General features: G+C 32.0%; 1 long non-coding RNA gene across 1 annotated transcript in view; it reads right to left on the bottom strand.

The window, feature by feature from the left end:
• LOC142329085 (uncharacterized) overlaps positions 1-21,766 on the bottom strand; it is a 203,979-nt gene extending 182,213 nt beyond the window's left edge. Inside the window, exon 1 of the long non-coding RNA XR_012757422.1 lies at positions 21,672-21,766. This is a non-coding gene — a long non-coding RNA (uncharacterized LOC142329085). The remainder of the gene's footprint in view (positions 1-21,671) is intronic.
• Between the last annotated feature and the right edge of the window lie 4,774 nt (positions 21,767-26,540).

Raw genomic sequence — 26,540 nt, 5'->3', positions numbered from 1 at the left:
TTTTTATTACAGCAGTTTGTTGATTTAACCGTAGCGTTTAGTTTAGAAGTTATTACAGATTAATGAAACACCTATTATAAAATTTTTCAGTCGATATAATTAATAAAAGCTAGATTTTAAATTGGATTATATGTCAAACATAAAATATTTTTGTCTCAAAATATATACGGGTCGCATAAACAAATTTTAAAAACTATTTCTATAATATATGAAAAGCAAGAAATATGTTTTCAAAAAGATTTACTTATTACTAAATCCTATTTATTTAATTACAAATATTATACATATAGTTAGTTCACTTTATTAACATAAAAATCTCGCTTAAAACTCTAAATAAGATAAAATAAAATCAACTAAGCCATTAAACGATCATAAGAACTACTTTTCCATTATTTGTTAGGCGAAGGTAACTTCGCATCTGATGATGAAATGTGGAAGAAAAATAGCTGTTGTTCAGGAAAAGAAGAAAATCGAAGAGGTAAGAAGTGATATACGATAAAGCTGTGCTTGGAACACCGTCAGACCACCAAAACTTCTCAAGCCGGAAACTTTGATAAAGTAGGGTGAGCTTCAACTTTTCTCTTCGTAACGTAATCTAAAAAAAGGGGAAGAAAAAAAATTGATGGAGCGTCTTTCTGATCTTTAGATCACAATCCAGGTTTTTACATCCTATTTGGCCGAAGAGAGAAGTATTAGTGTTTTTGAAGAATTTTGTAGAGTTCATACAGATAGGGGGGTATAAAAAACGAATATACGATAAAGTAAGAAAAAGATAAAGAGGCGGTTGAGAATAACCTTGGCTAAGAAATTTCAGTTCTATACAGAATTTAGTTTTTTTTTTTTTTAACCTAAGTGTAGTCGTTAACATTCTATCAGAGAATTCCTGAAACTTTTTAAACTACAAACCACTTATGATCTTCCTAAACTGTCAGATGTAAAAAGTCGCTTGCCATATCAAAAGAAAACAAAACTTTAATCAAATCAAAACTATTTAATCTATTTTTTACTCGATTGTACCAGGAGGAGGGTAATATTATGTGACGGACAAGTCTAACAAAATGTGTGCTCCTGTAACACGGTTACAACAATCTTTATAAAACAGATATTAAATGATTTATCTTATTTGCGCGAATAACAATACTAATGTATAAATTTTAATATAATAAAATTGTGACTGGTAAAGATTTCTTCAAAACAAAATGATTAAAAATAAATTGTTTGAAACTTATGAAATGGGTCATCAAATAAGTATTTGAAAAGAACTATTTCATTAGAAAATAGAAATTTATAAATAAATAATTAATTTTTTTCTTTCCTTTACGATATAATTTTAACCGTTCAATCTAATCAAACTGGAGCCATAATTCATTCCAAAAATACCATACGCATTCTCAAGAATAAATATATATCACGCCAAATATATTAAGAAATCTGGGGATTATAATATTTCTTCATTAAATCGAATACACTATTACAAATCATCATACTGGATCAAAGAGTAACAAATATTCCTGACCATAAGTAACTTCACCTCATTACAAAAACTGATTACAGTGAAAATCACTACTCTCAGAAAAAAATACTTTTGACCGAAGACTCTAATGCCTTAAGGTGAGGTGTGTTTTACATGTATTAATTAAAATCATACAAAAAACTAAGACAATGTTATAAATATATATATTTACGTTTCCCCTTCGCGGCTTCGCTCACAATATTTTTTTAATAGCAAAGTACTTATTTACAATGAAAATTATTTAATCAAGAATACTGTTTTTAGATTTTCATTAAATCCTGAAAAAACAGTAAGTAAAAATGTTTATTTAAAACGGAATATATAAATAAACTACGAACTGTTGCCCAACGCTAAAATAAAGAAAAACAAAGAAAGAAAGATAAGAAAATTGAACAATTTTTATCAGACCAGTTCATCTTATTAATGAATTCAAATAATCCAATATAAACTGATAAACAAAAACCTAATAAAAATAAGGGAAAAATGTATTACAATCCCCTATCTAGAATTACTGTCGCGGCTTCGCCCGCACTAATTGATCACTTGCGTTCCCCGTTGCGGTCAGCGAATATTTAGCCGTTCATGATATTTGTCCCTTGGACACATTGTGTTCATTAAACTTATGCTTGAGAATAATAATGATAAATAGAAATTAAATAATTTTTTTTAATGATCAGTTATTTGTCTGGTTTGATACTATTCTCCATTTCTTTATCTTCTGTTCTAATCTTTTAACTTCAACATATTTACTTATCGTGCATTCTAAATAATCTTTCTTAACTACTGCAATTCGTTTACCTCTACAATTTTTAATTTCTACTTATACCTCTATCATCAAATTAACTGAACATGGATATCTTTATACATGACCCTTCAACCTGGTTCGTCTCTTTACAAGATTGTACTATAAATTTCCCATCACTCTTATTCTCTGTAAGACCGCTTTATTTCGATTTTTTTTACATTGTATTATTACACACGCCTTCAACCGGTAAGGAAAATAAACATTTATTATATTGTTTCAAAACAATACCAACACGATGTTAAAAATATACAAACAATACTACCCATATTTACTACCAGTCTTACTTTAGCACCCCAAAATCCTAAGACACAAGGGAGTGCCCGCCCAATCATCGAGAGCGAGACACCTAAGCGGCCCACCTCTGCTGGACGTGGCTGCCCCAACCCTAAATTCATCCCAAGAGTGAATACGATAGGATTCATTTCTGGGTGCCGACCCTGCAGACACGGCCCCCAAGAGCGTGCCCTCGGACATTGCAGTGCGACCACTTAACCTCCGCTGGACGGTCCTTACGAAAATGCTTCTCAGCCCTACAATTGAAACATCGCCCCCTTCTGTTAGGATCGCCGTAGGTCCCGCCCGACGCCCTATACCCCAACATCAATAGCAACGTTCTTCGTCGGATCTCCTAGACACCCGACAAGACACCCATCCGACTCTAATTTGGCCGACCTTCAATAATTCTGTCGTCAGCAGAGGAGGGACCGCCACCGTTGCCGCTTTTGTTTCGCCATATGATGCCCTCAGGGAGAAGACATCGATGGTAACTGAATCACCAACAGTCGTGCGCATCTCACGCACCAAATCCTTCTCTGAGGTAAGGGCATCAACGTTCTTAATAAGTAAGTGTACCCGCCGAACGCTCCTACCCTCCGTGACCGTGGTACTATCAGTTTTTATTAAATTATATCAATACCAAATGAATTATTACTACGCAAGATCATAAGATTTTCCCTGAGATTATTTAGCCCGAAAGTATCTGTAGGGGATTTACACATTGATATATAATTTTTTAATGCCATTTCTTTCAAATTGTATGTTCCTAGTTTTTCACGAGTTTTTATTATTCATTATTCATTATTCATTATTCATTATTCATTATTCATTATTCATTATTCATTATTCATTATTCATTATTCATTATTCATTATTCATTATTCATTATTCATTATTCATTATTCATTATTCATTATTTATTATTCATTATTATTATTATTATTTTTATTGTTCCTAGGTCATTATTCACGGATATAAAGTGAAGAATTTATACTGTAAACGAACGGGTAATAACGTTATTATCTTATTGAATGAACAGAAGCAATACGTAAAACTAATGAATTTTTTTTATGAACAGAAGATTAGTTTTACCCTAATGTGTTTCCAGCTTTGACGATAATAAAATACCTGAGGTACAGGAAGTATTTGAGTTTCTTGCTCTGAAAATAATAATGTTCAATGCAGTAGCGTAGAGTTACTTATTGAACGTCGTTGTGGTAATCAGAGAAAATTTGGTACTTATACGGCTGTATATTATCCGTACTTCCGCGGGCTAAGCGTACTGATGTACCACGGATGTTTATCTCATGAAGAAGGCGACAGAAACTGCCTCACTCATTTTTTAAGTACACTAGGCACCAGATGCCCGTTACATGTAACGGTTATACCGACTTCGGGAACAGTTTGTATGTCATATCAGGTCTCAGGTCCCCTGTAACGTTTTTTATATACATTTTATACGTTTTTTTAATAAATTTATACATTTTAAACTTTATCACAATTTTGCGTGCATTATTTTTGTATATCCTATGAATAAATTTACGTTCTTTTTCGATAGACATAATATAATATAATATATATATATATATATATATATATATATATATATAGAAAATGACGTGGATACGTTGTAGTATTGGTTTTACGCTAACTTTTAATATTCAAACAAATATGCACAGTAAAAAAATTTAATAAAAAAAAAACTTTGATATTTGAGAAAAAAGAAAAAATAATTAACAATAACAAAAAGATCAAAATGAAATAGATTTTTATTACCTTATGAAAATACGCCTCTCTAAATAATTAAATCAAAAACTATCTATTTTACATAAATAGATAATTTTTTAGTCTTGTATACTTTAAAATGTTTAACTCTATAAAAAATACGCACTCTTAGATAAACAGATAATGAAAATAATCATTACAAAAGGTCGAGCTGTACAGATCATGTTTAATTCAAATTGCGGTTTCAAGATAAAAACAATTTTATTCAGTTTCAACGTTCTGTAATGAGAAATATGGTAATTAAAACAGGTGAATAAATAAACAAAATCAATAAATTTGCAAAATTTATTTTAACAAATTACTATTCGTTGACCCGTAAATCGGAATAGGTTTCATTATACTATGCGAAAATTATATTTACAACTTTAAAATGAAGTATACGGTATCACGTTAATTAAAATAACTTTTTCTTCTATCTATTATAAAAACAGTTCACTAAGTTATTAAGTTTTAGTATTTTAACTTAATAATAGAAAAGCGTGTAATAAAAATTAATGCAAACGAGATTTTTACTTCCACTTAAAAATCAACAAAAATTAAAAAAAATTATACGATAGTACAAAACAGATTTTTATCCTTTTTTCCATCCTTAATCGCCAACAAGGACTTGTCTACTTGTAGCTCATACTACACGCCTGAGTGTCAAATGACGCAACAAAAGAAGAGTATAAATTTAAAAGACAATTAATGAATCCCTTTTTGGATATTTTTTATTATTTTGGTTCTGAAACCTGCAGAATTAAAAAATATTAACAAAGCATAATCAGTGTAGTTTGAAATATTGTGATAGCGAAAAATTTCGGTTTTTGGATTTCAACGGAAATACTCACATTGACCATCCCTGAATCCATTTTGACTAGTTTCGGAGTGACATCTATACGTACGTATGTATGTCGCATAATTCAAAAACGACTAGCCGTAGGATGTTGAAATTTTTTATTTAGGACTGCAGTAATAAATTCTCATCGAGAGCATTTCAACGATTTATCATCGCTTATTTTCACTGGTTCCAGAGTTACAGCCAAATAAAACTTTAATTAATGAAATATTTGAATCTTACAAGAGCATGTACATCGTCGGTTCATATCAGACTTCATCTCCTTTTTTTTAACTTATATTTTATATTTTAAATATATTAATATCTCTGATTGTAAAAAAATGTTTACAATAAATAATAATTCAATAATAAAAATAAAAATAAAAAAACATGAAAAAATATCAAAAGTTATTAATGAAATAACCCGCCGGCCTCCGTGGAGTGAGTGGTAACGTCTCGGCCTTTTATCAGGAAGTCCCGGGTTCGAACCCCGGTCAGGCACGGCAGTTTTCATACGCTACATTTCCATATCCCACGCACAATCTTCAAGCTAATGTGGCGATATCAACAAGCAAAAAAAAATGATATACTTTTGATTTAAAAAAAAGTATATATGTAATTTAAAAAGCGTACAAGGAAGTCATGTGAGGTCTTCACATAACATTTTTTATACATCCGGGACCATCGTTAGGTATTGCTTCAGAGGATGAGATGAATGATAAAATGTAGCGTGTGAAAGTGCCATGCCTGACCGGGATTCGAACCCGGCACCTCCGGATGAAAGGCCGAGACGCTACCACTCGCGTCACCGAGGCCGGCATATGTTATATCCTAGCCCAACAAAATTCACATGATTTTAAGTGCCGCTCGCAAATTGTACCCAAAATACTTCCACTTAGACTCTATATTACGTAAAAGGTTTTAAATTGAAGTATTGAAATATAATGAATAAATGCGCTAAATCAATTATAACAAAAAATTACATTTGAGAACTATTTTCACCCCCAATATACAGTGTCCCACTAAGAAACGGAGAAACTTTCAGGATATGTTCTACTTGTGAATATAATGAAAAACGTTCATATAAAAATAGGTTGGAGACGCTTTTTACGAGTTACGGCTAGCGAAAGATTTCAACCGGATCTTGGTCTTCTAATAAAAAAGTCTACTGTAATTTTTGAAACCCAAATTTAGTACTTATATTGGTGATATTTTATGTAATTTGAGCTGGGGGATAAAACAGCTCCCAGAACTTTAACCCTAGTAGTTTTTTAAGATATCGGACGAAAAACACAAAATTCGTTATCGAAAAATTAGGTTTTTTTAGGTTTTAATACAACAGTTACTTAAATGACTAATAAATGCCAAAGATTTAGTAATAAAAATGGTAGAGAATTTAATTCTGAGAAAAGTAATGTAAATAAATCTAATAATATGTAAATAAAAACTTCTAAAAATCTATTCTTTATTGAAGAAAACAGACGAAGAATAGACACAAACCGTATTATTGTTTCTTTACCTAATAAACATTCGTCTGTGTACCACCATTTACGAACGGAAGGGTTATTTCCAAGGTTTCGTTTTCTGTTGAACGCCAAGTAAATCATCCTGTTAATGATTGGCATCGTGTGCTTCAACATATTCAGCGTAGCGCAGGACCGGGTTGGTCTAGTGGTGAACGCGTCTTCCCAAATCCCAAATCGGCTGATCTGGAAGACAAGAGTTCCAGCGTTCAAGTCCTAGTAAAGTCAGTTAAGTTATTTTTATACGGATTTGAATAATAGATCGTGGATACCGGTGTTCTTTGGTGGTTGGGTTTTAATTAACCACACATCTCAGGAACGGTCGAACTGAGAATGTACAAGACTACACTTCATTTACACTCATACATATCATCCTCATTCATCGTCTTAAGTATTATCTAAACGGTAGTTACCGGAGGCTAAACAGGAAAAAGAAAAAAAAGAAAAAGAAAGAAAGCGTAGCGCAGGAACTGGTACAAGGCGAATTTCATATCGCACTGGTTTGCCAAAAAACAAAGTGTGACGCATCCAACGGAAAGAAAATGTTTATCCTTTCCGCCTGCAGAAGGTTCAAAATTTGCGGCCAACAGATTGTGCCAGCGTTTTAACGCTTCTAGACAACGTTGATAAGGTTAATTCAATTTTACTCATAATGAAAAAATAATAGAATTTTTTTTGCATGTTTTATTATTAAATTTTCACATAACTTAGTCACTGCAAACCTAAAAATAAAACTTGTTTTTCCACACCGAATTTTGTGTTTAACGTCGGATATCTTAAAAACTACTTGAGTTAACGTTCTGCGAAGCGAATTGTTTTATGCTATTTCCCGGCTCAAATTACATAAGAAATCACCAACTTTACTACTTAATTGGACCCCGAAAATTATATTAGGGCGACTTTTTAATAGAAGAGCTGAAATCTGGGCGAAATCTTTTCGCTAGCCGTAACTCGAAAAGAAAATGTTTCCAGTTATTTTCATATGAACCTTTATCATTATTTTCACCAGAAGATCATGTCCTACAAGTTTCTCCGTTTCTTCGCGGGATATATATATATATATATACCAATATATGCCCGAAAACAATTTATCAAGTTACAGCTAGCGAAAAATTTCGCCCAGATTTCAGTTCCCCCGGTGAAATAAGGTCATAATGAAATTTTTAAGTCGTTATATAAGAGGGGTAAACTTGATGACGATGTTTTCTTATGAGTTTTGACATGAAAAATTGAATAAAACAGGTCCCAGAACTCTATATAAAATCGAACATGAGTTTAAAAATATTTCATAAGTTTTTACGCTTTATACGGGAACATTAATACAAATAAAAACATGAAATGAATTTTTTATATGGTTTTCAAACATACTTTTCAATTTAAGACACGATATCACAAATTTTCCGAAAAAAATTCACAAGAATTTTTTTTTTAAGATACTCTTATCAGAATGATATGATAGCTATGCCAGCTGTATTACCTCTATAATAACTTAATACTTAACAATGATGATGACAAACAAATATAGGATATCATTCAAATTGTATTTTTAAGGGTAAAACGAGTATCCCTCTAGTTGTGGTAAATAGTGGTAAATACTATATAATTTTATTTACTTTAATAAATAAGAATCACGTAACCGTAGTCTTTATTGGATAAAATCAATTTTCATTAATAACCATCAAAGTTAATGATAGATTACAAGTTAGCCTTCAAGTTTTGTTCTAATATATTCCTTTCACGAAGAACTGAAAGCCGCTTAAATGAAAAATGTTAGATGAAAGGGAATAAAGCAAAAAAATTTAGAAAATACTAGCCTAACGGTTGACGTAATAGATACGTAACTTAAATAATAAACGCCTTCCAGGCGGACAAATAAAAACGACTTGTCGTACACAGTTGAACGTATGTAAAAAAAATGCTTCGGCAAAAAAAAAATAAAGTTCAACTATTAACAACTAATTAACTATTCGTAAAAAATTAACGATTTTTTTTTCTTTTAATTAATAAATACGAATTGTTCACCCAATTTAATTAAATATATTTTTAAATTATTTTCAATATTAAAATTTATTAGTACTTAGCCTATTAATAAAATCACATTTTAAAATTGAACACGTAAGTCAAGCGTTATAAAATATAACTTGCTTATACAAAGTTGTAGTTTTTATACTTATACTAAAATAGCAACCGTTTGCCCTCGTGTAAAATCAAATTGCTTGCGATAAAAATGTTGTGAACATAGATAAGCCGATCAAATTAAATTTTTACACCTCCCAGTAAAAAAATGAATACCACAATATTAGCGCTAACAGAAGATTATCTCTACAGGATTTCAGATGAATTAGCTAAAATATTTAATGAGCATATAATATTAATACTAGAATAAAATTACAATTTTGAAGAACAGTATTTATGAGTCATTTTCTTTCGTTTTTACATCATCATAAGATTAAGGACCGTTGCATCTTACGCGTCCCCATTTTCTTCTACTTTTAGCTGAAATGTTGAGTATTTTATAGAGCCAATTTCCTTTAAACACAATCTTAATCCTTATAAAGACCTCTTTTCCATCTTCTGATGACCCTTAACATATGATTGTCGCAAATCTCATATTGCTTATACCAGAAATTAAAATAGGAAGCGATTTTACCCAAAACAATAGGAAACGATACTAAATTTTTAAGAATCATTGTACCGTGGTATTGCGTCGCCTTCTGTACAACATTAGCCGCCTTTAACTCAGGGAATAACGCAAATTATAGTCACTTTTAATAAAAGAAAAGTGGTGTTTCTCTACTCACATAATTAATCCAGGAAAAAATACCATAATAATTAAATCTATAAACCGATCTAACAGGTTTCGCTTCTTGAAAAATCGGTTGATTAATTCTCTAGGGCAAGAATGTGTCAAAAATGGGGTATCGGGTTTTTTGCAAATCTTTACGTTTTAGGGTCCAACTAATCACCTACACCAAAAAAAAAAAAAAAAACATATATATGTTTGCATGTAGGTATGTATGGCGTACTGCTTTTGGCCTAATACCTCCAGACGGATTTTTCTTCATATTTGGCTCAAATATTTTTTTAAACGGGATAATAATCATTTTAATCTCTTTTCAATATTCGTTCACGAGCGGAAGATATCGAAAAAATCAATTTCGATATTCTTCAGAACCATTTTAGAGAAAAATTATTAAAGTAAATTTGTTACGTACAATCCATACAGAGCGATTCCAAATTGCACGGCAATCCCTTGGCAGATGATTCTATAGTCAAAAAGAAGAAAAAATTTCATACAAACGTAGGTCACAAAACGGTTCGTTAGCAAGCTTCGGCTCGCGAAATATTTAACCCTGCTTTCTGCTTCCAATATGAAATTAAATCGCACTAAAATTCTTGGGGTACAAATCAAAGGGTAAATCTGATGTTTCCTTAAGGTTTTTGATCTAAGAAATTGAATAAAAGTGCTACCAGACCTCTATCTTAATTAGATTTTAAGAAAAACGGGGTAAAAGACAAAATTATTTTGTCGGAAAATACACTTTATAAGAGCAATAACAGCTGATCAACAATTGCGTTTATGTCTTGCATTTGAATATTCATTTTAGCGTTGTTTGTGTTATTGTTTGATCAGTCGCTCACAATGGGTGATACAAATTACAAATTTGTTTTCATTTGGAGAGCTGACGGACATATAATAATTAATGGTAAAGTAAATAAAAATAAATCGGCTCTTGTGCGTGAATGCAGGCCAAAGAGTATCGGATCGTAAAACATTTGAGGCTTTGGAGAGGCGAGTTCGAGAAACGGGTATGTTTAAACCACAACGATTCGATGCTGGTCGTGAATGTTTTGTGACAAATGTCAACGCTATACATGCAAAATTGAATATTTACCACCTCAAGCACGAGAAGGTTGTCTTCGCTTTCATGTTTCGCAATCAATTGTGTGGCGAATGTTACGGGAGCAACAATTACACTCATTCCATATAACACACGTGTACAAGAATTACTGGTATTACCACCAGATTTTGATAAACGGATGAAATTCTGTCAGTGTTTAATTAAAAAACGTAAACATCATCTCTATTCCTAAAAAATATTCTAATTACTGAATCATTTCCAACGCAATTTTTCATTTAATGTGTGATATGATCTTCATAGTAATAATCTCATAGCCCTTTGTTTCTTACCCCCAATGCTCAGCAGAAAAGGTACTTGCATTTTTTGCAAATATACCTAGCGAAATTCTTGGAAGATATTCCACTTGCAGATACTGTACAGAAGTAGTTTTTCAATGACGGTGCACCTGCTCAGTACTGTTGCTATGTGATGAATCATTTAAATAACACATTTAATAAGCAATGTATCGGTCGAAACGGAGCAGTAAAATGACCACCTCGATAGTCCGATCTGAAACCAGCGGGCTTTTTCCTTTGAGGTAGGATGAAGTCGTTAAACCCCACCGGGTTGGTCTAGTGGTTAACGCGTCTTCCCAAATCAGCTGATTTGGAAGTCAAGAGTTACAGCGTTCAAGTCCTAGTAAAGCCAGATATTTTTACACGGATTTGAATACTAGATCGTGGATACCAGTGTTCTTTGTGGTTGGGTTTCAATTAACCACACATCTCAGGAACGGTCGAACTGAGAATGTACAAGACTAACACTTCATTTAAACTCATACATATCATCCTCATTCATCCTCTGAAGTATTATCTGAACGGTAGTTGCCGGAGGCTAAACAGGAAAAAGAAAGGATGAAGTCGTTAGTCTATTTCGCTCATATTGGCAGACATGAAGAATTGAAACTTCGAATTACAAAAGCTGGAGGCTACTATTAGGAATAATAATGATGATATTTTTGACGTGCCCGGCTAGCATGGATTCGCCGAACTGAACTATGCGTTGAACAGTATGGCGGCCACATTGAGCAACTGCTTTGAAGTAATATTTTCAGAAAAAAACCAAAAACTTTATGGTTTTTATTTTTTTTAAATTTATCTTTATTCATTTTTTGTCACTGATAAGTTTTCTATTTGTTTTCATTTGCATTATGTTGTTCAAACATTAATGAAAATTGTTCTGGTTAAAACTGTATCACTTTTCTTATAAAATTTGTACGTTTTGTTTTTAAAGTTGAACTTCTCAAATTTGAGTTAAATTTTAAAAGAAGTATATCATTTTTTCAGAATTAGATTCTCTACAATTTTAACTAGAAATTTTTCATTCTTTATTGATAAATGAAAAAAAATATTTTATCCCAAATCTAATAAAGTGCATTTTCCGAAAAAAACGTTTTCTTGTTTTACCCCGTTTTTCTTAAAAGTGATATAGTGGACTGGGACCACTTTTATTCAATTCCTTACATCAACCATAAGAAATCATCAAACTTACCACTCGATTTTTATCCCAAGAATTTTAGCGGAATTTAATTACACAGAGGGAGCAAAAAGCAGGGTTAAATGTTTCGCAACCCGAAACTCGCAAACGAACCGTTTTCTGATCTATGTTTATATGAACTCTTTTTCTTATTCTTAGCTATAGAATCATCTTCCGAGAGATTGTTGTGCAATTTGAAATCATTCTTTATAAAAATAATCCAAAAGATTTTTTTGTCAAAATATCAACCACCAACTGTTAAAATTGAACTATATGTGTTATGTACTTTACACCTATGATATAACGTGTGAGGAATATTTTTCGTTATATCATTACGCGTACGCATTATTGATTTTATTTGTTTTATATTAATGTTAGTTAATTTTTAAGTTTGGAGTTGTATAGTTAAGTTGTTCTCTATAGTAATGTTGTGTCCGGGCAATAATAACGACACTTCATTGAACGCCCACAGAAAAAACATTTTTGTTCTTTTGCTCTATCTCCCTTCGGTTTAAATATTTTTCAGAAATCTTTTGAAAACTGGTTCTTCATATATAAAGAAATGTCTAAATTTTTTTATAAATTATAAGACCCTGAACCTAAAATATAAAAAAGATTTTTTGAAAATTTTCTTTTTCTTATTTTAACCGTTCTTACTCAGATTTAGAGAAAAATTTACTTAAATAAATTTGTTAGCAACATTTTTAGAAATCTTTTTTTAAATTTATTCCTCACCTCTAAAATATATATTGTAATAAGACCGGTATAACGGACCTAAGTAAATGATTCCTACCAATTAAGAAGAAAGTAGTAGAAAATATAATAATGGGAAGGAATCCAGAAAGAGGCTAAAAGAAACCCTTTTAATAAAGTTAACAGGTCCGTTTAACAATCTTCTTTTGTAATACTGCCCGCAGACATACCTAAACAGATGTTCTTCCATAAGAAGACATACAGGGCCAAGGTTTGAAATTTCATGGGAAAATGTGAGGGCGGTCGACATTCTCACACTTCGAGTTGGGTCCGGTCGGCAGGTAAAGAAGATAGGAGTATAAATACTCCGGGAAAGACCAGTTGAAATGAGTACTGCGAAATCACTAAGCGAGATATTATGATGTCAGTCTGCGAGATGAGAGTCCTACGGTAGAGGAGTTATGCGAATTCGACGCAGTTAAGATGAATTCACAAGTAATTAACGATTAGACTAGCGGTGATGCTAATGTCATTCATTTATCAACGGGGCTGAATTCGGGTTTTCATTATTTATCTACCTGTGAATAAATCCTGACGATTACTTTAAATTCTGTTTTGTATGTAATCACTACTTTTTTGTAAATATTATTTATTTGTTTAATATTATTATCATTATTATTACTATTATTGTTGTTGTTGTTGTTGCGGTTGTAATTACTAATATCATTATTTGTTTGTTTATTATTGTCATTATTCTAATTATTACTGTGAGTTGTTTATTATTATCGCTTTATGAGAGTCTTTTTATTTTTATCATAATAGACGGGTAAGTCATGCGATTCTTTAACACCTTTTTTATATTATACCAGGAAAGAGATTCATTTTTCTTACATTAGTCGATTTTTCCTCACAACCAATTTTTGTTGTTCGGTTATTACGTGTACTACTAATAAAATTTGTTTTTGCTATTTGAGTAAGTTACAAAACTTTTGTACAGTTCAACTATAATGCAGCATATTTTTTCTTACAACTTTTTTCAAAATGTTTAAGTCGGAGATATATTAAAATAATTTAATAGATTTACGAGTTTCGAGATGTCAAATGTATAATATATTATTAATCTAAGCCCCCGATTACCAGAAAAAATAGAACCGCAAATGTTACAATTATTAGGCTTTTTTTTTTCATAAAAGAAATATAAAAAATCTGAAGATTTAGCACAAGTTAGTGCCGTTCGTCAGTTTTGCTTGAAGTAAAAAATTTCTAATTTTTTTTGTCTGTGTAAGGATTTAACACTCAAAACATAAAAAAAGAAATGTATTTACACGCGAGTGCGGACTCATTTATCACCTTGGGTAGTGCATCACACAATACCCATACTCATCTCTGACTGGATTTACCAGGTCATGTGCTTCCCGCTAAACTCTGATTACAACACCACAATTGCCTACCTACTCGTTAAGTTCAATCATCTGCACCATTACCATCCTCTTGATAGTAGTAAATGACGTATATAGTGCTACTACATTTCCCTATAATAAAAAGATTAAATTTAACAAGAAGAATATATTTCTCAGATGTAAATATAGAAAAAGCCGGATCTTTCCGTTGAAGTATTCAAACACCGTGGTTCTTCAAATGAAACCAAGGTTTTAATGCAGATTTAATATTAACAAAAAATTTAATTTTCCTTACGGCATATTCTTACTTTCCAAAAATGAAGTGACAACGTAATTCTAAAAAAAAAATTAAACCCGGAAACCGAATTAACTTAGATTAGTAATTTAGTTGTTATCAGGAGAAAGATGCACGAAAAAGCTAAACGTAAAGATCATAAGCTTTATAATGTCTTAAGATCATCCTTAAAAAAAAGTACAGTTTGTATTTGATCGCATTATATAATCAGTACAGTTACTTAGCAACAGTCATAGATAACAATATGTATAAAAATAATTGTTATTACTGTATAAAAAAGACAACGTCTATTCCCGATAACCGCGAAACTACTGAACTAATCATTACAAAATTTTCTCGAGTGTCAAGTCGTCGGCGAACCCGGTAAGGTCTGCCCCAACGGACAGCACTTTGGTATTCGCGATATTCCACAGTGTCGGCCCCAACACTGAACCCTGTGGAACACCATAACTCATCCTGACCCGAACCTCTCCCGCGACGGAAATTGCCTGCGCCGATATTTCATCAAGGTAACACTGGATTATCCTTCTTATGTATGGACTGACTTCACGATTCTTCAATGCTCGGAATATCGTGTCCAACCTTATAGTGTTGAACGCGTTTTTTACATCAAACAGGATCACCGCCGGAATCAAATGTGTATGCCTTAAGCTCACCATGCCTCCTTGATGTCGGTCATTACTCTAGATTTGGCATCTGCAGTTCACCAATTATAGTAAAATCTAAAAGATTTTAAAATCTAAAATTTCGTGACGTGCGTTTTAATGAACGGATTCGCGCACCCGAGTTGAGTACATAAGAAATTAGATATTATAATATTGCAAATAGTAAGGAGGAGAAATTTGAGGAAGTTTTAAAGAAAAAAGCAAAAGGAAACAAGTAAACCGGTTCAAGAGTATGAGCGGAATATAAGTTGAACTGTAATAACTTAAGTACTGTACCACAAAATAAGATGCAAAGTTATGAGAAAATACACAACAAGTTTGGTAGGAATGAAAATAAGTAGCAGGAGCTAAGTAAGAAGAAGAACATAAGAGATAAGATGTAAACAAGTAAAGAAGAAATTTATTATATATAAGATAGAGCTGTGTTCCAATATATTTATTTAACTTTTCGTAGCATTTCATTTTCATAATATTAACTGTTGCTTTCCAAACAACCCTACCAGTATTTCATCTCGTGGATAGGAAAACAGCAAAGTAACGGAGTGAGAAAGAATGAAATAGGAATAGTGATTGTAAAGAATCAAGAGGGAAGAGTAAGTGAGAGGGTGACAGTAAGAAAGGGAGAGAAAGTGTGAGATTGAGAAAGACGGTTTGTTTGTGTGTCTGTGTGTGCGCGCGCGCGCGCCTATAAAACGTATATTGATCATAAATTGCACCCTGCAAATACTTTACCGAAAGCAGAACAAATTTAGACCAATTATCTACTCGTAGAGGTTGGCAACATTTTTGTCAGTAAGGGTGCAAAATAAATTCAAATGTTATTGGGGGCGTCACACTATTATTACACAATAAACAGATACATTTGCCTTTTAAGTCAATAAAACAAAATTGTTCTTCCAGTCAACATTAAAACAATAATTTTTTTTCTTTTACTATTATTCATGATGGGTATTTATAAAATCCGTTTAGCCAGTACGATACGTATTTAATAGTGAAAAGCGCGACTATCTTGCGTGATATGGTTACTAATAATACGTAAATAATAATAACACTCAAAATACGTAGCATTCAGAATACAGTAACATCTACCAAATTTATCAGAAGCGAGAATATTCCTACGTGCTAAGTAGCAAGTGTGTCACTGTATGACCTTGATTGATATTTGCTGACACTGAGCTTGCACAATTATATTGTCTTATATACACGCGACGCCGATTCGGTTATTGGGCTTAGTAAGTGTGTAATATAGTGAGGGCGTATAAAAATCTCATCGCGGGCAAAGGCTACATTTTATTAAAAAAAAGAAACGTAGGAATTTTCCAGATCAAAAAAGTAAAGACTTTCTCACAATATATCTCTTAAAATTTTATTTGGATCTGAACTTTAATGTATTATAGTATTATAGTAAAAGCCTTAAATCATTTTCCGTAAGGTTTGCCTTCTTCCTTTTAATAATCAACCACTTACTGCCTACGTCATACCATTCTATAGGTCAATTATTTTTACTTTCTTGTATCGTACAAAGAAGTATGGTAATCGCGAAAACTTTCGGTTTTCAGATTTCAACGGCGTGACGTCTGTACATACGTATTTACTCGCGTAACTCAAAAATGATTAGTCGTAGGATGTTGAAATTTTGGATTAAGCACTGTTGTAACATCTAGATATGTCCCCCTCCTCTTTTGACTACGATCGACTGGAGTATCTAAAACAGCCTAAAATAAAAAAGGTGGATTTTGGACTTTTTCTTAACTATATTAATAAGCCCTCATTGAGAGCTTTTTAACGATATATCACAAGTGGTACTTATTTTCATCGGTTCGAGAGTTATAGCAAAATAAACGTAAAATTAATGAGATACTTCGATCTTACAAAAGGAAGGCACATCGGTTCAAATCCGACTTCATCAACTTTTTTTTTTAAATTTAAATATATTGATTTATTAATAATTATTAATCTCTGATTGTAAAAAAGTTTTACAATAAATAATAATTCAATAATAACAAAAAAGGTGTAAAAAAAAATATGTAATTTAATAGGCGTAGAAGGAAGTCTTGTGCTGTCCACATCAGATTTTTTAAAAACAATAACTGTCTGTTAAAAATATTCTTAAGTTACAAGAAGTACCAGTATAAGAAAAATAGAATTAAGAAATATAAATTTATTTTTATTTTTCGGTAAGATTATATCGTAAAATAAATTCGAGATTTATTCTCCTTTTCGTTACAAGTAATTAAAATATTTATTTAAAAAAATAGTATAATTATTTGCAATTAAATAATTAAAATAATATTTAGAGCAATTTTAATTAATAATAAAACATAACAAATACAAATATTTATTATATTTTGTTTAATAAACATGGACTTCCATATTAACTAAAAAAAGAAAACCATTAATAAATAAAATACAGTAAAGTAACTTAAAAATAAAACTAGTGGAGAAGGTAGTATAGTCGCAGAAAAATTGAACGAGGAATTTGCAGAAAAATTAGAGTTGTTATTCAAACAGATAGAGACTGAAAAAACTTCCAAGGATTGTTAAAATTAATTAATCATTCACTACATAAAAAGGTGGACAAGACCGATTTAAATATTATAGAGGCAAATATCTCCTATTTGTAACGTATAAAATATTATCCATAGCTCTACTACAGATTGTTCAAAAAGTAACGCAACCTTACGGAAAAATGTTTCCTTCTTTTGCAGCAGGTTTAATTGACAAAAAAATGGGTTATACAACGAAGCAGAGAATATTCGTAGTCTCCCAATGCATTAGATGTGCTAGTTATGCCCAGACCCAGAATGCATTCACATAAAATGCGGCTCATACAATAAAAAATACTATGAATTTCTCAGTTTTTTCATAGGCAAGTTATTTCGAAGAAGTTATGGCCTCCTCGGTCACAATCCCAAGGATTTATCTACTCCTGACTTTTTCTTGTGGGAATACCATCACAAGAAAAAGCAAGTTTTGTAGCAGCAAGGATGCTGCTTACAAAACTCATCCTCACACCGTTCCCAAATTTCAGAGCGAAATTGTCGCTGCAATTCCTTAAAATACGTTACGATATGTATTTAAGAGCATGCAACGTCGAACTCAATTAAGTGAATTGCATAATGGAGGCCGCTTTCAACAATTATTGTAACTACTCATTTTCTCGTAAGGTTGCGTCACATTTGAATATCTGTAGATAGAATACAGGAAACAGTAGAAATAGAGTTCGGAAAATATCAAAATGATTTTAGGCCAAGTAGTGCAGAACAAATTTTTAATCTTAAAATTTATTAAATTATTTTCAAAATTAGTAACCTGAAATGATCAGGATTTTGTACACTTCGTAAAGCATACGATTCAATTCAGAATCGTTATTTAAGATACTAAAACAATTTAAAATTGATCTATTCAACTATTTTTACAAAAGAAATATCAAACCTAAATGATCACAGAAACCGATAACGATCTCAGAAGTTTAGGAATCACGAAAGATAAAATAGAAGATAGAGAAGAATTTAGAATTTAGTTAATTCATAAAAGAAGGTTTCCAGAAAACGAAAAACAATCTAAACCCGAAAGAAAATGGTCGAAAGGAAAGTACAACAAAGAATCAGAACGAGAATATTTTGGAAAAAGAAAAAATCAAGAATTATAGAAACGTGATCCTCAGATGGTCTCAAGTGGTTAAAAAATAAAAATTAAAAATAAATAAGATACAGAAATATACTATTGAATAATTAATGATCCATCCATCCAATGATAATTTATAACGAGCAATAACAAAATATACAATTAAAACAATGTCATAACATAGAGAGTCAGAAAATTCAACTAATATTCTTCGTTGCATCATATTTTATATAACAAACATACTCTAACCCTAGAGCACAAAAAGAAGTATAAGCATACTGTTGAATGTTTATTCAACTACTATTTGATCTATACATAAAACATACACCTCCGGTCATTTAGTCAAAAAATAATTTACGAAACAAAATATTACATTAAAGAGATAAACAGTTGTTATTTAAATTTTAAATATAAAAACAAAACAAGATTAACCGTTCTTTGCGACTGTAAACAATATTACTTAGTCATTGTAAATATTTTTATTAAAAATGAGAAATGAGACACGAGCAAAACGGTAAATGGCAACCTTTTATGACATAATTTAACTAACCCTGGAGTATCTTTCAGATAATTGAAGTAATGTTGTAATTAAAAAACAATATTAACAACATAAACAATGTTTTGGTTCCTCACCTTATAATTTATAAACACGGACACGTGTGCGCGCGCACACACACAGTTACAAAGAATAAAAACTTAAAATATATATATTTATTTTTTTTTCAATTATTAAAACCGGTATTTTCTGCAATTAATTACAGAAAAATTAATTATTCTGGGGGGGAAATATTTTACAAAAAGCTAGAATCGATGAACTTGGACGATAAAACACGTTAAATTTATTTACCTCTCCACTTTTCATCATCACTCGATTCGTTTTAAATTACCTTTTGACAAATATACAAATACTAAAAATAAAGAAAATTTATAAGACCTCACTCATATTACTTGGAGTTCAACAAATTTAATTTTGTAGAGAGTTGAATTAACGTACGTTCTCGGGCTTACCATAAGGTTAGTAATTACAACGAGCTGTCGAAGCCAATCGACGACAAAAACGGCCCTTTTCAGGACTACCATAAGGTTAGTAAGTGCCACATGCCGTCGAAGCCATTCAGCAACAATATACAGGTGTTCAGAAAGTAACGCACCTTATGAAAGAATGTTTCCTTCCTTTGTTACAGCTTTAATTGAGGAAAAATGGGTTACACAATGCAGCAGAGAATATTAATTGTCTCCCAACACATTAGATGTGCCAGTTATGCCCAGATCCAGAATGCCTTCACAGAAAGATGTGGTGTGAATACACCAAATAAGTTATCCATCAAACGGCAGTACAAGTTAGAAGAGTAAGGAAATGTAGTAGGTGCAGCCGAGACCCACCGGGTTGGTCTAGTGGTGAACGCGTCTAACCAAATCAGCTGATTTGGAAGGCGAGAGTTCCAGCGTTCAAGTCCTAGTAAAGCCAGTTATTTTTACACGGATTTGAATACTAGATCGTGGATACCGGTGTTCTTTGGTGGTTGGGTTTCATTTAACCACACATCTCAGGAATGGTCGAACTGAGACTGTACAAGACTACACTTCATTTACACTCATACATATCATCCTCATTCGTCCTAAACGGAGTATTATCTAAACGGTATTATCTAAGTATTATCTAAACGGTAGTTACCGGAGGCTAAACAGGAAAAGAAAAAGTAGGTGCAGCCGAAAGTGGCCGAACGAAACTGTTAACACCAGAAAAGTTTATTGATGCAAGTTGCTTATTCTGTTAGTCCCGAGAAATCTGTGCGACGGCTACCATGCTAGTCTGGTCGGTAGTGCCCCCACGGTATCGCGCAGTCGTATCGCGCATCCGTACAGAATTCATGTTGTTCACGAATTTTTTAGTCGGATCAGAAGGGACCACCCCTTCTGATCCATGTAGCGACCAGACACGCTACATGGAGTGTTTTCTTCCCCTCAAGAGGGAATTGAGATGTTCACGAATTGTTGCTTGCAGACAATGGAAAACGTGTAGGGTTCTGTCAGTAGTTTATGTCACCTGTAATGCCAAATGGAGAAGGACTCGATGATTAGTTTTGGTTCAATGAGGCACGGTTTCACCTTGATGGGTACGTGAATGCATAGAATTCACACTTGGTAAACGGAAAATCCACATCAGCTGTACGAGTCCCCTCTGCACGGTTAAAAAGTGAACGGTCACGTAGGCGAATCTTCATGAGATTTTTTCACGTCACAGTGAATAGCGAGCGATACATACAGATGGTGGAACGATTTGTTAACAATATACCTGCAGACCGGCTAGAGTACATGTGGTTTCAGGACAATGCTACGGCTGATATAGCCAACAGCACTAAGACTTTTTTGCATCAGCGTTTCTACGGACAAGTGACTTCGAAGGGGTTGTGGCTCCCTCGATCTCCTGACTTCTTTTGCGGGGCTACTTTAACTTACTCATTTTCAACCATAAGGCTGCGTGACCTTTTACACCTGTATAAGGATTATGCTAAACATAATAGAAAACAAAAAGACTTTAATAAACTTTTTTTATAAAATATATTATTACTTGTATAAAAACGTCAGTTTATTTTATAATATTTTTCATTCATAAATTTTTAGTAAAGTAAATTTTAACAGTATATAAAAATAATATGGATTACTCTTAAGATAATAAAAAGGACATGCATCAAATAGTGTAATTTATTAATAAAACATAGGAGAATATGATGTAAATAAAGCTAATTATAACGATACATACAACTTGTCTGGAATAAATTTATAAGCTGAAAATGGTAACTAAATACGATCTTGCTTACATTAATTATTATATAATATAAAATGTCCCAGCATATTAGGTCACTATACTTACTTTTATAATTAATACTTACTTTTTTTTACTTCCTTTTTTTAATATTTCTGTTTATCAATTTAATTTATTTATTAACTTTATATCGGATCACAAAATATCACTCTATAATTTCACCATTATCCGGACCATTATCCGCGTATATCATCTACAACATAAAACAAAACACAAAGAATTTAACGATATATAAAGTATGTAAACTATAGTTATCAAAACATTTAATGGCTGTTAAAAAAAAATTAATAAAAATGATCGCTGAATAATAAAATACTACTAGATAAAATAACCCATAAACCGATCTGAACACACGCATTAAGACGCAGCGCTTAGGTACATCAAGTGACAAGAACACTGAAATGCTTCCAAGAAATTCCACTCAAAAATACTTCAAAACCTCATAAACCTACCCTCGTACATATGCAACACCGTTAGATGAAGAAATATATAATCCTACAGTACAACATTGAAAAGAATTTTATTTTGATTTTAAAAGTAGAATAATAGTTCATTTTCTGCCACGTTTTACTCTGTTTTGTTTTTAATAAAAATCAAATTTCTTAAACCTTTCAACAAATCCAACTGACGTTACATTTTCTCGTTATTAAATTTTATTTTTTTACTGAAAATTTAATAAATTACGTCAAACCAAACGACTAGAAATTGACACGGAAAAACGATGTTACTTTTATCAGCCATTAAGATCCCCTCAGTCAAAATTCCATAAACTCATAGAAGCACAAGGAGACATACACACAGCTGTATCCATATATGTTGCACGTGCGTTTCTTTATTCTCACATACGCAGTCAAGATAAATAAGTTTACGGTATTGCGTACATTCATTTAGCCATCTCTGTTTTGCCTTTGTTGTTTTGTTAATAATAGTCGACTGATTAATTATTTCTATGCTAGTGTTTATTTCCCTACTTTCCTTTTCCTTGTGATTACTGGAACTATTTAAATTTTTTTTACAAAACCCTTCTTAATGATTATTTAAAAATACTCTACATAGAATTATTTATAAATAATATACAATTTCAGTATGACCTCTTTTTATCCCAGAGTTGAAATGAGGAAGAAATTTATCGCAAGTTATAATTTGAAAACGAAATATTTTCGGATCTATGCTTATGTGTATATGAACTTTTTATTTTATTGTGTGTGCGCGCGCGCGTGTATGTGTGTGTGTGTGTGTGTGTTGACTGGGATGTATACTGAAATTTTTTTACATATTCTCTTTTCAATTGTGCTTAACCTCGTAAACGATTTAAATCGTACGACTTTCCATATCGGCTTAAAGTGGTAGCGTTTCGGCCTTTAACCTGGAGGTCCCAGGTTCGAATCCCGGTCAGTAATGCTATTTTTCATACTCCAGAAAAAAGGGTAAGATTTGTGATAAATGTCAATAAAAGGTAAAAAAAGATTATCAAAAAATTACTTCAAACTACTCTTAACACTTAATGCATTACCATAATATAAAATACTCTAAAAAATTAATTTATAAAATTCAGAGATCAATTTTTAAATACTTTAAATTGTTTACCTTTTACCCAGTAATTACAAGATGGAGGAAACAGAAAAATAAATACTAGCAAAAAAATAACTAAGCACTTCACTTTTAACAAATCAATAAAGAAAAAGGAAAGATGACAAAATTGATGAGCGCAGAACCATAGTTAATGTTTATCTCGACTATGATTTTATGGGTGTCTGACTGAAGAACTCCGGAAATTTTAATAGCTGAAACATGTACTCATCGTTTTACGATATCAGAAAAATAAGGTAATCATTTTATAAAGTTATTATTTTTTTTTGTCTTCAGTCATTTGCCTGGTTTGATGCAGCTCTCCAAGATTCCCTATCTATTGCTAGTCGTTTCATTTCAGTATACCCTCTACATCCTACATCCCTAACAATTTGTTTTACATATTCCAAACGTGGCCTGCCTACACAATTTTTCCCTTCTACCTGTCCTTCCAATATTAAAACGACTATTCCAGGATGCCTTAGTATGTGGCCTATAAGTCTGTCTCTTCTTTTAACTATATTTTTCCAAATGCTTCTTTCTTCATCTATTTGCCGCAATACCTCTTCATTTGTTACTTTATCCACCCATCTGATTTTTAACATTCTCCTATAGCACCGCATTTCAAAAGCATCTAATCTTTTCTTCTCAGATACTTCGATCGTCCAAGTTTCACTTCCATATAAAGCGACACTCCAAACATACTTTCAAAAATCGTTTCCTGACATTTAAATTAATTTTTGATGTAAACAAATTATATTTCTTACTGAAGGCTCGTTTAGCTTGTCCTATTCGGCATTTTATATCGCTCCTGCTTCGTCCATCTTTAGTAATTCTACTTCCCAAATAACAAAATTCTTCTACCTCCATAATCTTTTCTCCTCCTATTTCACATTCAGTGGTCCATCTTTGTTATTTCTACTACATTTCATTACTTTTGTTTTGTTCTTGTTTATTTTCACGCGATAGTTCTTGCGTAGGACTTCATCTATGCCGTACATTGTTTCTTCTAAATCCTTTTTACTCTCGGCTAGAATTACTATATCATCAGCAAATCGTAGCATCTTTATCTTTTCACCTTGTACTGTTACTCCGAATCTAAATTGTTCTTTAACATCATTAACTGCCCTTGTCGGACTCCCTTTCTTATTACGGCTTCTTTCTTATGTTCTTCAATTATTACTGTTGCTGTTTGGTTCCTGTACATGTTAGCAATTGTTCTATCTCTGTATTTGAACCCTAACTTTTTTAAAATGCTGAACATTTTATTCCAGTCTACGTTATCGAATGCCTTTTCTAGGTCTATAAACGCCAAGTATGTTGGTTTGTTATTAAGTATGTTAATAAAGTTATTACAAAATATTAATTTTAAACTGCCTGGTTTCGTTCATTATATTCAAGCAATTTCGTACAAAATTACATTAAATCGTAAAAGAATATATATTATTGAAAACATTCGACCAATAGGAATTTAATTAACCGTTGAAGGGGTAAAATTATCATCCCCTGATTCGTATAAACAATAAAATAATCGATCGCTCATAAGGCGACCGATTTACAGAAAAACGAAACGAATACAACCGTAATTTCGTAATATTCGTAAGAGTTAGCAGTATTCGTGCAAAGGGGCTAATATTTATGAACTGGTTTACGAGGTTAAAAAATATATTCGAGTATATATATATATTATGTGGGTACTACATAACTCCACTTTTTTTTTTTTTAAATGAAAAGTACGTAATATTCTTTTTCATTAAAAACTTCTTATATTTTTTCATTTTTTTTTTTTATTGTTATTGAATTATTATTTATCGTAATATTTTTTATTTACAATTTGACAATGATTATTAATAAATCCATTATATTTAAATTTAAAAAATTAAGTTAAAAAAAAGGAGATGAAGTCTGATTCTAACCGATGTGCCTTCCCCTTCTAGGATCCAAATACTTCATTAATTAAAATTTCATTTGGCTATAACTCTGGGACCAATGAAAATAAGTACCACATGATATATCCTTAAAAAGCTCTCAATGAGGGCTTATTACTGCTGTTAAAAGTCCAAAATCCAAACTTTTTGAATTTTGGGCTTTTTTGGACACTTTTGGTTGTCAGTTGCAATCAAAAAGGGAGATGCACAACTAGGTGTTACAACAGTCCTAACGTTTTTTAGTTATGCGAGATACATACGTACGTACTTACAGACTTCACGCCGAAACTAGTCAAAATGGATATTACCGTTGAAATCTGAAAACCGAAATTTTTCGCGATCACAATACTTTCTTTACTTTGTACAAGGAAATAATAAGTGACTTCTGGGTAAACGGCCGTGAAACAGTTTAGAATTTTTCGTTTACTTACTAAATAAAATCTTGAATATTATATTTTTCCTTGTCGAGAAAACTGGGTTGGTAATGGTATTGTGATTTTCCGATATAATTACATAATTTGACCGGTGTAAATTCGGCGTATTCCGATGGCTCGGTATATTCATTTATGTGATTAGTTAAAAAAGCTGACAACACAGTAGTAGAACTTTTCCGTCACGCGGATAAAGCCGCGTTCCGTATAACTGTGGGTTACTTCTGTTGTACGGCTTACACACCATACACACATTTTAAAATATTTATCATTTTATTTAAATGTAATATTTTTTCGTTTAATTCAATGATTCTAACTAAAGCGCACGCGCATACCGTATTTAATTCGCGTGGGTGTGGCGATACCAGTGGCGAAAATCGGCACTAACTAAACTAATATAGTTTCACGACTTACATAAAACAAATTTCGTTTCTACGTTCAGTATACTTTTTTCTTTTTTTTTTATAGAGGTGGGAAATCCATTTTACAGACGCCAAAGCAGTGTCGGGGTCGCTAACAGGTCCCGCTAGGTTATAAAAAGAGCGTATGTATACCTACGCACTACTAATCCTCCACCCCTGGCTATCCACCCTCCCTGGCATAGCTACGTTCAGTATACTGGTGTAACCGCGAGGCTTAACGCACCAGGTACCAAGTCGACTGGACGATCGAATTCGAGCTACCTTTTTACACTTTAAATATTATTCATTTATTTAATTCTACCGTTCACCTACGGCGTGACAACATAACAGACGACTACAAGAGCATTTTTAGTGTGGGGATACGATTTTGCAAATATTGTTATTTTGTAATCATTAGAAAATGTTTTTAGGAAAAAACGACCTTAATTAGGCGAAATCTTGAGATACTGAGGATGACCTTGCTCTACAGCCTCCCCCTTAACGTTTTAAGTTGAAAATTTAATGACATCAATATATAGAATAATCTGAGCAAGGTTGTTAAAATCGGTCCAGTAGTTCTGGAGATATAAGTTGATTTACAGGCCAA

The sequence above is a fragment of the Lycorma delicatula genome, chromosome 8 (genome assembly GCF_047948215.1).
Source record: "Lycorma delicatula isolate Av1 chromosome 8, ASM4794821v1, whole genome shotgun sequence".
Lineage (NCBI taxonomy): Eukaryota > Metazoa > Arthropoda > Insecta > Hemiptera > Fulgoridae > Lycorma > Lycorma delicatula.
Note: the sequence above shows the minus strand (reverse complement) of the source record. Positions and strands in the feature narration are given on the sequence as shown.